The sequence below is a fragment of the Acipenser ruthenus genome, chromosome 3 (genome assembly GCF_902713425.1).
Source record: "Acipenser ruthenus chromosome 3, fAciRut3.2 maternal haplotype, whole genome shotgun sequence".
NCBI classification, from domain to species: Eukaryota; Metazoa; Chordata; class Actinopteri; order Acipenseriformes; family Acipenseridae; genus Acipenser; species Acipenser ruthenus.
Window position 1 is genome coordinate 34558781 of NC_081191.1, and position 15026 is coordinate 34573806.

At 39.9% G+C, this 15026-nt stretch overlaps 1 protein-coding gene across 10 annotated transcripts in view; it reads left to right on the top strand.

The window, feature by feature from the left end:
* The window catches only part of LOC117394649 (FH1/FH2 domain-containing protein 3-like), a 262112-nt gene that overhangs the window by 181331 nt on the left and 65755 nt on the right, over positions 1-15026 (top strand). The gene's annotated exons all lie outside the window — the stretch shown is intronic.

Here is a 15026-nt window from a genome sequence, read left to right on the forward strand (position 1 = left end):
CCCAAGTGACAGGAACTTTTGAATGATATGCCAGGAATCTAATTTAAAAATCAGTTGAATATTGAAAAAGTATGGATTTTCAAAAAACAAAGACACTTCACCACCCCTTCCTCTAAAACAGCAACAGGACCCTATTTGCACAACTTTAAGGATTGTTTTAAGGAATTCTTTTTTTAAGGACATAGACTTCTAACCATCTCTAAAACAGTTGACAAATGTTTCACGAACTGTAAACTTGATTTATTTAATCAAAATGAGAAATTAATGTGTATGATTAAATTCAGCAAATGCCATTTTTGTAGCATCCAGAAAGCTTTTGCGTGCTTTCTCATGAAGGGAAGAGCAGCTTATGATGTGTATACATTTTTAACCAAACATTCCTAAAACAGTCTTGAAGTTCTGTGAATAGGGTCCCTTTGTCCAGAACAGAGGGCATTGTGGGACTTCATTTTCTGAGGAATCAGCATGAAGGTTTTGGGTTTTATAGCTTGCCTCTGATTTTAAATGAACTTACATTGTACATAATCTGTACAATTAGAATAATTAGCTAAGAACAAAGTTAATATTTCAAGTCATAGAAACTATGGGTTTTACTTGAAAATGATTTCCCAAGGCTTGGAGATATTGGATTGCAAAGAAATTATTTTCCAGTGGTGGTCACATCAAAGGGGCCTTGGCTTTCCACTAAAACCACCAATAAATTGGTGGTCAGACATTGGCGTACAGCGCACCTAGTAGTTAAAGATGCTCCTCAGAGTATTAAGTCCTTCTTATATCAGTTGTCTTGCCTGTTGAAATGCCAGAAACACTGCTAATTATGTTTTTATAACCACTTTAGTGTTTTTGGAGTCCTTCTCGCGTATTATAATGGAGTTTAATTCCTCTACTGAGAGTTGTGGCAGTCTTTCCATGGTCGGGAGTTCAGCCAGGCTGGAAAGATAAATATGCAGGGAAGTGGAGGGTTTATTAATACATATAATTACAAGAATCTGTACATTCTAAGATACAGTATAATAACTTCTCGGATGGCCAATCAGTTCCTCAGAATATTGGTCTTTTTCCCAAAGGCTGAAGCTTATAATCTTGAATCTTACACTGTAACAAATGTGGATTGAACTTTTTTTTTATTTCGGAGCTGACTGCAGAGTCTGCACACCTCTGCTTACAATTTATATGCTCTAGATTTTTTTACAAAAAAGGTAGTTTTTTTAAAAGGTAGATCAGGGTTTTTTTTATAAAAAGATTTACCAATCAAAGTGTATCTGAACAATACATGGGGAATTATACAGAAATTAATGCTAGCTACTGTGTAATATTGAAACACTTTTAACAGTATACAATAAGCTATTGTATGTATTTAGATTTTTCTCTGAGTCATTTACTGCATTTTTTGTTCCATCAGATTCAGATGCATTTCAGTGCTATGTGTGTTGGTGCTGAGGGTGAGTGTGTGTGTGTGTGTGTGTGTGTGTGTGTTATTGTGAGTGCTTAGTGCGCTAATAAGTATAGGGGAGACAACAGCAGGTGAGGTAGAGGGTTAAAAGTACTGGTCATAAACTGTAAAAAGCACAACAGGTGACAGAGGAATAGCTGTGAGTCCACGATAGGGTCTGATCCCTAGTCACCGTGGCTGTCTGAGCTGTGATATCAACAAACGGGAGGTTAGTAGCTGTAGGACAGGAGTGGAAATTTCCTAATTGTTTTGGAGATTGTAAAGAAAGCAGTTAAGTGCTCAGCATTCTGAATGTTCAAATACTGAGGTGAGTCTCGAGTTACCGCCTGTGTTGACTATTGAGTCATTTTGGAGTTTTTTGACACATTATATGCTTGATTAATTCTGTGCTATAGAAACATTATTGTGTGTTTTAATTTTTTTTTTTTTTTTTTTTTACTGCACTGGATTTTATATTTCATTATTCTTAAGATGGCTATAAAATGTAATCTTACTTCACTGACCAAGAGTATTAATCATCTGATTTAAGACAGTGTGAAGCATACGCACTTAGGAGCTTGTGTTCATGATAAATGAATGAAAAAAAAAACTATAATCTATTAGTCATTCTTATGCACTTACAGACCTTTTAACTGGGGAATATTTATCATATCCCACTGCTTCTAATGCACTAGCTTTGGAGTAGTTTGCCATCATGGATCAGCCAAATACTTTGTTCCTTTAGTGGATGTTCTGGTAGTGTGAATTACAGTGTGGGGATTCGGTAGAACCATCCTAGAATGTATGCACTACTTGTATGAAAATACATAAATCCCAAATCCAAACTGTTGTGCAATGTGTATGGAGGCATTACATTTTTGAGGATGCAACACATGTCATGGCTACTATCTATGAAATCCAGTTTGTCAGTATTATCCCAATGCTTTTCTCAGTGTAGTGAATATACCTAAGGGTATGCTTTGGGTTTACTCCCTTAAAGCTTGTCTCTTGGAAATTGGGGAAGAGGTATCCTTAAACTGCCAGGCAGTATTTTTGCTGCAAGGTATTCATTCAGTGTTCAGGCTATACAGTCCATTTAATAAAGTAGTCATGACAAAGGAGGAGGAACAATACATGATCTCATGATGTTTGGTGGCCTACAGCAAAGCTGAAAACATGTCTGGACAGTGAAGGGCAATCCAAATATATTTTCTAGGGATCATCAAGGGATGAAATGGAATGATATGGGGCTTTACTAATAATAATAAACTGCAGAGCCTTTTGAGCTGAAGGGTAGGTGTTACTTTGTTAACAATCTGCTGGACCGGGGAGATTTGGTGTTGTATTTGGACAAAACAGATATGTGTCATTTGACTTGTGTGTAAACAAGTTTAATCAGTAATGTAGTGTTGGTCCCAATCTCACTGTTTTATAGGCTTTCTAAACACATGGGTGCATAAATATCTTTTGATCCAACGGTGTCTCATTTTGAGAACTGAAAAAGGAAATGCATTGCCTCCAGCAGGCCAATAGCCAGGTGATCAACAGAACATGCATTTTACTCAGTGTTATGGACAGTTTATATTTCTGAATAAGTTTGGAGAAAAATGAAGCACTGTGTAGCAGGGCGATTGCCCTGCACATGTGTAAATTAGTGTTGGTGTAATTTTATATGGGGAAATTGGTTTATTGTTTATGTTTTTGGAGTTGATTTGTGTTATTAAATTATTGTTTACAGACGGGGGCTCGTTTGAGACTTGGGTTTGGTTGAGAGGAGGGGCAGTGGATGATTGGCTGTGTAGGTCCTCAATCAGCAGGTGGGCGGGTCTTGACAGAGTGTCCGTCTGTTTAAAAACATCCGGTGGAGATCGCTCGGGGCGACTGCAACGCCATGCTACAGAGGGGAGCTGCGTATATATTCGGGAGGAGAGGGTTCGCTCTGCAGGAACAACAGCTACGCCATCCTGAAACTGCAAGCGGTGCTTGTGAAGGCAATGCCCAGCCAAGGCCGTATGAAGCAGCAGGAGTCGTTGTATGAATACCGGCGCATAAGTAGGTTAGTTTAGGAGATATTGATCCCAAGTAATGTATAGCGAGGGTTACGTAGTGTAGCAGGTTCCTGGAGCGGGACGCCTCGTTATAAGACTAGCGCTCACCCTCTGTGGCACCTTTTATTTGTAGTTTTTGTACTGTGTTTTATTTTGTATTTTTGTACAGCTTGCTGTATGTGTCCTCTGTGTGTTACCATCGCTGGTAACGTCACATGACCCCTTTATTTACTTTCTTTTTGTATTCATAAATCCTGCGCGCATGTGCTGGCGTTTCAACTCCACCTCCCATGTCTCTCTGTATTGCTTAAGCAGCAGTTACCCACACACGTGACACGAGCACCCTGTCACACACCACTATATTAAATACAGCACGTTGCGTACTGTAATTTAATTGAGCAGAAGACAATGTAAGTTTTGAGTAGTTCAACACAGGATTTAGACTGGAACCCTAAGCAAAGACTAAAATAGGCCAAAACAGTGAACATTGAGGAGTCCTATGATGACAAAAATGATCATACAGTAAATATTTGAGATAGACACAAATGGATCTATTCATAAAGCATTAGTGGGCCGGGAAGTGCATTAGTCCTATCTGCTGTAGGTTTGCAGCATTCTTATACTGGTTCAAATACCACTTCACCTTGTAAAGTTTTGGATAGAGGACGCATGCCTTGAGCATTTGGAAATAACTTGCATCATGATGGTGATGTAGAGTCAGAGTGGGTCATAATATCATTCTGTGTATGAAATTAATAGAAATTGAGTACAGTGCCGTGAAAAAGTATTTGCCCCCTGTCTGATTTTCTGCATTTTTGCATATTTTTGACACTGAATGTTATAAGATCTTCAACCAAAACCTAATATTAGGTAAAAGGGACTCTGAGTGAACAAATAACACAAAAATGTGATACATATTTCATTTATTTATTAAAGAAAGTTATGCAACACCCAATGCCCCCGTGTGAAAAAGTAATCGCCCCCTTAGACTCAATAACTGGTTACGCCACTTTTAGCAGCAATAACTGCAACCAAACGCTTCCTGTAGTTATTGATTAGTCTCTCACAGCACCGTGGAGGAATTTTGGCCCACTCCTCCATGCAGAATTGCTTCAACTCAGTGACATTTGTGGGTTTTCGAGCATGAACTGCTCGTTTCAGGTCCTGCCACAACATCTCAATGGGGGTTAGGTCTGGACTTTGACTAGGCCATTCCAAAACTTTAAATTTCTTGTTCTTCAACCATTCTGATGTAGACTTGCTTGTGTGTTTCGGATCATTGTCTTGCTGCATGACCCAGCTGCGCTTCAGCTTCAGCTTACGGACGGGTGGCCTATCATTCTCCTGTAGAATTCTCTGATACAGAGCAGAATTAATGGTTCCTTCAATGATGGCAAGGTGTCCAGGTCCTGATGCAGCAAAGCATCCCCAAACCATGACACTACCACCACCATGCTTGACCGTTGGTATGAGGTTCTTACTGTGGAATGCAGTTGGTTTTCGCCAGACATAACGGGGCCCATGTCGGCCAAAAAGTTCCACTTTTGACTCATCTGTCCATAGAACATTGTTCCAGAACTCTTGAGGATCATCCAGGTGCTTTTTGGCAAACTTGAGACAAGCACTCATGTTCTTCTTAGTGAGCAATGGTTTCCGCCTTGATACACTGCCATGTATCCCATTTTTGCCCAGTGTCTTTCTGATGGTGGAGTCGTAAACACTGACCTTAGGCGAGAGAGGCCTGCAGATCCCTGGCTGTTGTTCTAGGGTTCTTTGTGACTTCCTGGACGATTTTACGCCTTGCTCTTGGAGTGATTTTGGCAGGTCGGCCACTCCTGGGAAGATTCACTACTGTCCCAAACTTTCTCCATTTGGACAATATGGCTCTGATTGTGGTTCAGTGGCACCCCAGAGCCTTAGAAATGACTTTGTAACCCTTTCCAGACTGATAGGGATCAACAACTTTTTTCTGGAGGTCTTCATGAATTTCTTTTGTTTGTGGCATGATGTGCCTTCAGAACCTGTGTGCTGACAACTTCAGATGGTAAGGGCCATAGTTAGTCAGATTTATATTGGGCAGGGCTGGCCCAAATCAGGCCTGTTTGTTAACCAAAGTACTCAAACAGCTGACCCTAATTATCCCTTTAATTGGGTTGAGTTAACTGGGGGGGGGGCAATAACTTTTTCACACATGAAGATTGCATGTTTGATTACCTTACACACCAAACAAATGAAAGAAGCACCAAACTTTGATGTCATTTTTTTCTCTCAGACTCCCTCTATATACTACTACAACCCACAAAAAAATCTGACCAAATACAATGTGAAAAATGCACAAAAATACAGAAAATCAGACAGGGGGCAAATACTTTTTCACGGCACTGTATATAGAGGGGGGTCCAAAGCCATTCTCTGTGTCTACTTGTTTTTTGGTCACAAACTCCCCCACTGACAAAGAATGCTTTTAAAAAAGAGTTGCTGGACAAGTGTTTGATCCACTGCTGAATGAATCATTTGGCGCTAGTAGTATCTTGCACAAGGCAAGCCAGACAGTTTTGGCTTTGACACCTTGAACAGAAAACAGTCCATCTCATAAATCCAGTGGACAGGGGGCGAAACAGAGGACCAATTAAGAACAAGAGGCCGTCTCTGAACGAGAACAACCAATGAGAAACACCCCACTTGAACTCGGGCACAGCCCAAAATAAACAAACTGACAAATCACAGGGTGGAAGTGAGAATCACGAAAGCAGCCGCGCGACTTTCAAAGGGTGTGCTTCCCATACGGTGCACTTCCCACATTAAGCGAGCTCCCTACAGGAGAAACAAGGCTCCAGGCAAGAGAAAGAATGCTCCCAACATGAGACCTAAGGCTCCACACAGAGAAACAAGTCTCTGAACTTTGACAATCAGGAGAAGTGCTTCTGAGGGGAAGTGGTGAGGTCTGAAATTTAAATGAAAGCTAAGCTGCTCTGAAGAAAGTTTCTGGAGTCATGGGAGCATAAGTGCTCGAATGCAAAGAATAATCTATGGTCTGAAGACTGGCTAAAATCATGTTCTGAGAAGGCTGAAATCAGCTTTGAAGAGAGCCCTAGCTCTTTGCCCTATGAGTGACTGAAACAGTAAACGGGACACTGTCTTCATCTGAAAGCGGGGTCTTGGTTTCCACGTCGCTGCACGACACAAATGGAAGCATAGCCAGCAACTGGGCCTAAGGTCATGTGCTAGCCATGCAGAAGAATTGCAATGAGAACACTTCTACGAACTACATAATTTTTCAATTGCAACGCATTTTCAGAACTAGTTCCATTTGGAAAACTGCCTACAACAAAGATAATCCTGCAAGACTTGGAAATCAACAAGCTGATCTCCATTTGAAAATAACTTTGTTTATTGCAAGCTGACGCAACACAATGCGTACTTCAAGCAAAGTACCATCTTCTTTCATTGGGACTTCAGATCCAGAGAGGGGAGCTGCAGTTTTCATCAAGAAAGAAGATTGACTAATTTGTTGAAAATCGATAACTATTCAACATATTAAATACTTTATGACTCGAGAAATTAACTGTAGCAAATGCTATGAAGTTAGTGGATAAATTGTTCTAGGAATAGACTATAACTTCCTGTTTTGGAGTATGCAATAAATGTATTTTGTTTGTTAAAAATGTGCAACTCAAAGGAGTTGCCTCGAATGCAGAGAATTTGATCATTGCCCCATTTATATATAATATAGAATATATAATCAATTGAGGTTGATACCATATTATTAGTTGGTAGATCACGTCTAAACTAAATAAATTAACACGGCAAAACTAATTTGCTAAATTAAGTACTGGAATGTTGGATTCCATTCTGGGAAGTTGAATTAATTCTCATGCATTTTGATATGAAACATGATCGATTACAACGAGAAACAAGTATTCAAAATACTAATGCAAAGTAGACACTTTGTGTGATCAGCCATAATTAATATTAGTATATTAACCATGTATGCGGATAACACTATGTAACACAATTTTTGTTCCTGGGTAGTAAGTGTTATTTCCTAATTGCTTATGCCTCAAAAGTATAGAAAATGGCTATTATTCCCCACAAACTTTGCTTTTGTGACCAGGACAGTGATATTTTGAAATTTACCTATTTCCAATGAGAAAACGGGTGAATTTGTGTCTTTTCATTCACATAAAGTCAGAAAAAAACAACATATGAATCCAAATTAACATGTATTTATACTAAAGTAATACAAAAATGACTACAAAAGATTTAGAAGTGAGTAGTTTTTCGAGATTTACGATTATACTGTAAATCACTTTCACGAATCAGCCCCCAAATGTAGTCTCCCATCATGTTCTCGTTATACTGTCCTTGGTAGCGGCGTTCAAAGTCCAGTATATCCTGGTGGAAGCGCTCGGCTTGCTCCTCCGAGTACGCTCCCATGTTCTCCTTGAATTTATCAAGATGAGCATCAAGGATATGGACTTTGAGGGACCATCCTACAGCCCATTGTGCCGTAATTCTTCACCAGAGTCTCAACCAGCTCCACATAGTTTTCGGCCTTGTGATTGCCCAGGAAGCCCCGAACCAATGCGACAAAGCTGTTCTAAGCCGCTTTCTCCTTACTAGTGAGCTTCTTGGGGAATTCATTGCACTCCAGGATCTTCTTTATCTGTGATCCGACGAAGACACCGGCTTTGACCTTTGCCTCAGACAGCTTAGGGAAGAAGTCTTGAAGGTACTTGAAGGCTGCCGACTCCTTATCTAGAGCTCTGACAAATTGTTTCATAAGGCCTAATTTGATGTGCAGTGGTGGCATCAGCACCTTCCGGGGGTCCACCAGTGGCTCCCACTTGACGTTGTTCCTCCCCACAGAGAACTCGGTCCGCTGTGGCCAGTCCCGCCTGTGGTAGTGCGCCTTGGTGTCCCTGCTGTCCCAAAGGCAAAGATAGCAGGGAAACTTGGTAAAACCGCCTTGGAGACCCATCAGGAATGCCACCATTTTTAAGTCTCTTATGACCTCCCAGCCGTACTCATCATACTTCAAGGCGTCCAGCAAGGTCTTGATGCTGTTGTAATCCTCTTTGAGGTGCACCGAGTGAGCCAGGGGAAGAGACGGGTACTTGTTACCATTATAGAGCAGCACGGCTTTTAGGCTCCTGGATGAGCTGTCAATGAAGAGGCGCCACTCATTCTGGTTACAGGCAATTCCGATTGCCTCGAACAGACTGGTCACATTGTGGCAGAAGCAGAGCCCATCTTGACAGGTGAAGAAGCTGGAAAAAGGTTGGTGACGCTTCCTCTGATCTGCGACTTGCACACTTTCATCCAACAAGTTCCACTGCTTGAGCCTAGACGTCAAAAGCTTGGCATTGGACTTGGTGAGACCAAGATCTCTAATCAAGTCATTGAGGTCTTTTTGGTTGGGGTAGTATGGGTTTCTCTCCTCAGCTCCACCTCTGAAATTGTCATCTGGATCTACAACGTCTTCCTCGCTCTCTGACTTGCTGCTCTCTTCTAAAGACGGCTGCTCTCTCTCCGGAGGAGTGGGTACGGGGAGCTCATGGCAGTGTGGCACCGGGGCGATGGATGAAGAAAGGTCCGGATACGTGATAGCAGGTGCATTTTTGCCAGTCCGACGTTTGGAAGGGTCCACCATGCAGAAGTAGCAGTTGCTTGAGTGGTCAGTGGGTTCCCGCCAAATTCTTGGGATAGCGAACTTCATGGCTCTCTTTTCCCCTCTGTACCATCCTACAAAAATACATTTATTTCACCCATGACTAATGTGTAAGAGATTCTTGCAACATTTTTCATATATGATGTATTTTTTCAATAACATTGAAAATTGTAAAACATTTTAAAATTTAAAACTTTTACAATTTAAAAAATTTTAACAAATTTATAACATAAAATTCCGAGCAACAGTCTTACCTTCCAGAGTTTTTTTGCAGTGCTCGCAGGTGAAATGAGGTGCCCAGGGTTTGTCTTGATCCCCGACAGGCATGCCGAAATATGCCTTGTAGGCCTCACACATCTTAGCAGATGCTTCCACAGAGTACTTTTTCGCTCTTGTCTTGATAAATTGTCCGCAGACATAGCAAAATGCGTCGGCCGCATGCTTGCAGCCTCTTGATGCCATCTCAGAAAAATGCAGATATGTATCCACTTAGGCAGCTGGAACTAAACTGAACTGGTGGGCTTAAGGCCCCTGTATTTATACTACTATTTATATTACTGGAAAGTTCTAGAAAGTTCTAGAAGTTACTCCAAGTTTACTCAGCACTGAATCTATCTGGAATGTTTTGGAAAATATGTACATTTCAAAATATCACTGTCCTGGTCACAAAAGCAAAGTTTGTGGGGAATAATAGCCATTTTCTCTACTTTTGATGCATAAGCAATTAGGAAATAACACTTACTACCCAGGAACCAAAAAAAAAATTGTTACACGGTGTAATGTTATGGTCATTGTAATCGTTTGATTATGAAATAAATGAACTGTTTACTATTCATGCATATCTCTAACCAATAGCCTTTCCTTTCTGTAATATTGTTGCGCACCCCTTTTTATTCTTAAATAAACTATCGTTTTATATTTCTGACATGTTGCGTGAATGTCGATTGTTGTCAAGGGAATCCGAGTTCTACTTGATCCAGAACCTAAATATGGTATGCCTCATTTCTCACATTTTGACGTCCCTGAGTGGGCGACGATACTCATTTATATTTAAATAAATTGCATACCTAATTCACTACAGTGAAAATATCCAGTGTTGTTGCTTAACTGCATCATATTACAGATAAAGAACAGAAGATGCAGACCTACCCTAGTTTAACATGGTATGAATCAAATACTGGATGCATATGTGTTTGGTTTGATAGAAGAAAATTAAGTGCTGTGCACAAGATTGGGGGTTCTTTGAAACCCACTGAGGCTTTAAAGTGCCTCTGTTAGACTTGCCAGAGATATAGGATTTGGCAAGGAAAATATGCATGAACCAGAAATATTTTTCATATTGTTCTTACATGACAAGGAAATGGTTCCAGCCGATGATCTCACCTGCAAAGCATATCCCAAATTAAAAATTGTACTTTATAAAGAAAAATCCACTGCTGCTGTTGATTAATTGCTGGTCTCCTAGATCTGTTCTTGCTGTGGTTATTAAAATAGGCACAACCAGCTGTACTGTGGTAAATATTGTGGTGGTGGTTGGCAGGGATGCGGTTAATTCCTGTCCCTGCCACAAACATGTGAGAGCACAGGGCTCCATTAGAGGAGAGGAGTTTGGTGAGTGAACCTGTGTTGTTTCTGTGTTTCTGCATATTGTCTTTAAAAGTTCAGTGAAGGTGAATGCCCAGCCTGAACAGTTTTTTTGTATTTTTGTAAGTAGTGAAGGCGACTGCCCAGCCTATGTTTTGTGTTTTGTTTAAACCTTTATTTTGGCCCTTGTGCCTTTTTGTTTGTACTTTGGTGTTATTATGTTAATTAAAATGGTGTGTTTGCGCTTTGTACTGCAGTTACCTGGCTTCTGAGTCTCTGTCTCGACGCTACCCTGCCACATATGGTGGCAGTGGTGGGATAAACAACGTCTCCAAGACTCAGGCCAGAGACGGTACTGCAGGTAGTTGTTTTTTTTTTTTTTTTTTAAGAAGAAAAAGATCAGGTTTTTGTGTGTGTGTAGAAAATGGGAAGGAAAAAGAGACAACGAGAGAGAAAAATAGAAAGCAACTGGTGCCATTGTGGACTGCTTGTGCTCAGTGAGCTGGAGTGCGTATGGCATTTTTACCGTCTGCCACTCCACAAGCAGGCCAAGTTCAGGCAAGCACAAAATTGGGGCTTGATGGCAAGCCTGGACGCTTGGGAAGACTGGCTGTCCAACCACCAAAACACACACCACCACAACATTTACAGGCAGAGCTCTCGCTCTGCCACATGTGGTTAATATAATATTGAAGATATTTTAACAGAATAGAGCCACTGAATGGAATATCTGGCTCATAGGAATGTACTGTTCCCTCATAATACTGCTAATACATTTAAGGGTTATTTTGAGTATTGGACTGGGTAGGGAGGATTTAGCTAAGCTAAATTTTTTTAGCTTTGAAAGCGTGGAGTAGGTTATTTAATGTCCACGAAGTAGACATTTTTGTACATGTACCAGGATTGAACTTTGCATCCAAAAAGAAAGCACCTCTTACTGCACAACACAAGAGAGACAGATCCTTCAGAGCTACTAATATATTGCATCCAAGTACTAATTAATGTATTAATCCAAGCAGGTTACATGTTCACTGTTTGTACTAGTCACCAGATTGACAACACTAAGGACTGATGTCCTATGTTTATTTATGTACGCACAGACACAGGCTGTTGCAACATGAGCTTCCCCACACTGCCCCACCATCCTTCTCTGTAAGGACCACCCAGCAGAGGGATGGTAGTTCAGTCTCCATCACCATTCACTCCTTAGCTTCATAGAGATTGGTCCTGATTGCAAGAGAATCGGGTTCAGTCAACCATATCCTGTTTTCATTATTGCCATCAGATAGAAACAACATTTGGTAAATACAAACCAGAGGTGGGATTGTGCCAGCCAGCTAGAAGCGAAAGGTATCCAGTGCTGGCCACCCATTTTCTTGATTTCTAAAGTAGATAAACCAATTTGAACTAATGTAAAAAAAAAAAAAAAAGTAAATAAACCAATTACTTTTGTCTCAGCAAAATGAGTTTAAAGACTTTGGCCTCTAAGTCCAGTCTATCCTCAACATTGGAAGACTTGCTCAGGGAGACCTGGATAATGTAGGTGTGGATTTTGAAAAAAAAAAAAACTGTTACTGTTGTATAGATGTGCAGTAATGACAAGTGCTTCATTCAGCAAAAATGCATTCTATTACTTTACCATAATAAATCCTAAATTAGTAATGAGGTTCATAATTATAATTACCGAGTCATTTTTGGCAAGTACAATGTAAATAGTGAAGCTACTAGGTAATTCCATCTTAATTTGGTAACTACTCAGTATTCAGTGCTACCATGTAAGTCGTTTTCAAATTTGAATTTACAGAGTCCAGCAATACATTATCATCTAGCAGTATCCTACAGGGGATAATTAGAACCTATACATACAAGCATGTAACATTATCAACACTGTAAATCATCAAATATGATTGCCAGTAAGTAGGTACAAAGTAATGGTAAATGAATTACCTACTGGTGACAGTATTTCAACCTTATAATTACTGTATGTTCCAAACAATTACACTAGTTACTGCGAAACAATCATTTTACTGAAATGGTTATAAATGATTGTACACTTTGAAAGCAACATATATTTCCCAGTGTTTTTTTTTTTTTTAATGTCACTTTTGAATACTTAGCTTTGGGAGAATTATCGAACACGCTGATTGAAAACACTGTGTTGTTGATGCCACAGATTAAAGCAGTTGCAGCTACCAAATCGATCCTTAGACAGGGTACATACTGCATAAACGCAGTTCTTGAGGTTTTCTAGACCATCCCAATATTGACTGACTCTCTGCAGTAGTGGATAATTACGGCTTTGTCTGCGTGCAGCTATTCAGCAATAGGGTGGTTACATTGAACATTTGTTAAAGTGTACCTCCCTGCAAAGTTTCATCATTAATCATTACAGAAAATGTGACCTTCAATAGAAATCACTCTGTGCTTTTTATATGACAGCCAAACCCTGAGAAGTGTAATCCGTGAGAGTTTGCTGCTGTAAGAGTTTGCTACTGTATTGCATTATCAAAAAAAAAAAATGAAGAGAGGAGGTATTTACTTTATGTAAACGCTTTTATAACGTAATTCAAAAGTTTTGGATCAGTGACTGAACCAAAAAGTGGCTTCTGGAACTCTGGAAAACCTACAACCTCAGGGGTTTGCAGCTCTCATTCAGCACATTTCACTTGAGCTGACCCCAGCTGCGGTGTTAATAGAGAATAAACTGGAGGGTTCTTTTTTAATGAACCATTAAGGAGAGTCACACTAGGTGGTTTACATTTTTAAACATTCTGGTACAGTAAAGGATTTTTTTTTTAACTACCTAAGACAAATTACAGGGAATTAAAAAAATATGAAATGTTCTTACTGCCCGAAGTTGCACAGGAAAATAAAATGTTTCATTGCCTGTACCATAATAATTATATTTTAGGACCTACTTTGGAGATTATTTAGCTAAAACTGTGGAAACACCACAGTAATATATTTCTAAGTATCGTTCAGTCAATGTATTCAAGACATTCAAGTCAAATGCTGGTCTGCTTGTTTTAATACAGCATGCCTATCACACACATGACAGGAACTGTGCCCCCTTTGAAGCACAGCACTTTAATGTCAATAATGAAAAGCAGGAGCAGTTGATAGTTCCTGACAGCCACCACCACAGAAATAGCACAGAGGCTAACAATGCTGATAGACACATTTACTGTCAGCATGGGATCTGTGCTGCAAAGGGGTCTGTGCCTGTCAAACACAGCAAAGCCAGTCAAACTCCTGACTATTAGTATCCCTTTCTAATCTATTAAGGGGGTATTCTGAGGTAACACCCTAATGGATGCGATTGCCTGAGGCCTTTACAACAGGTTTAAACAATATAACTGAAAACATAGGAAATTACAATACAGTACAACGTTGCATATCCGACCCCCTGTGGTCTGGGGTATAGGCGGATATGTGAAAAAGTCGGATTTGTGAATATCTATAGAAAAAGCATTTACACATCCATAGATAGGTTAGTGAACAAAAACAACACACAAACTGCTTTAAAAATTTTGCTTTAAAAGTAAGCAAACATAAATGAGATTAATTAGGCTACAAATACAAGGTGTTGCTATGCGGTTTGCTATAAGCCATCTCCACGCAATGCTTTAAAAAAAAACAAAACATACAAAACAAACGGTAAATGTACAGCAACCTGCAACTGATGGCTTCTTTCTTAACTCTAGAAGTCCCTGCCTCCCAGGTTCTGCTTTCTTAATATCTCAGCCGATAAGCAGCTCGGTTTGAATATTCGGCTATTTTAAACAAACGGCCGGTAAGCATTGCGTTTATGAAGCTTGCATTGTTTCATTGAAATGCATTTAAAAGCTAAAAACAACACGCTGCCAGTATCTGCAAGCATGTGTTCCATTATATAAACACATTGCACAAAATAAAAGCTTTCTCGACTGGTGTATTGAAACGTCACTGCTACACGCAGCTGACTGACACACGCACACAGCCCTCCTGTCTTAAAGGGGAACGCACCAAAAGGCTGATTGCTATAACGCTTTCTTTCTGTTTCCATCGTGGAAGCTGTATTTGCTGCCAATGCCATTACTCTTGTAGCCTACTTTTAATATTTATTTATTTATTTAGAAAGGTGGTTAATTGATCAGGGTGGTTATGTGACGGTTGGATATGCGACATTCCACTGTACCGGAATTACCTGGCAGGTCATCCAGGCTTATTATTCCAAATATGTAATTCATTCTGGTAACCTATTTATAAATTTAGAAGGTAACGTCGCAAATACAGTTTAATAAAAAAGGGA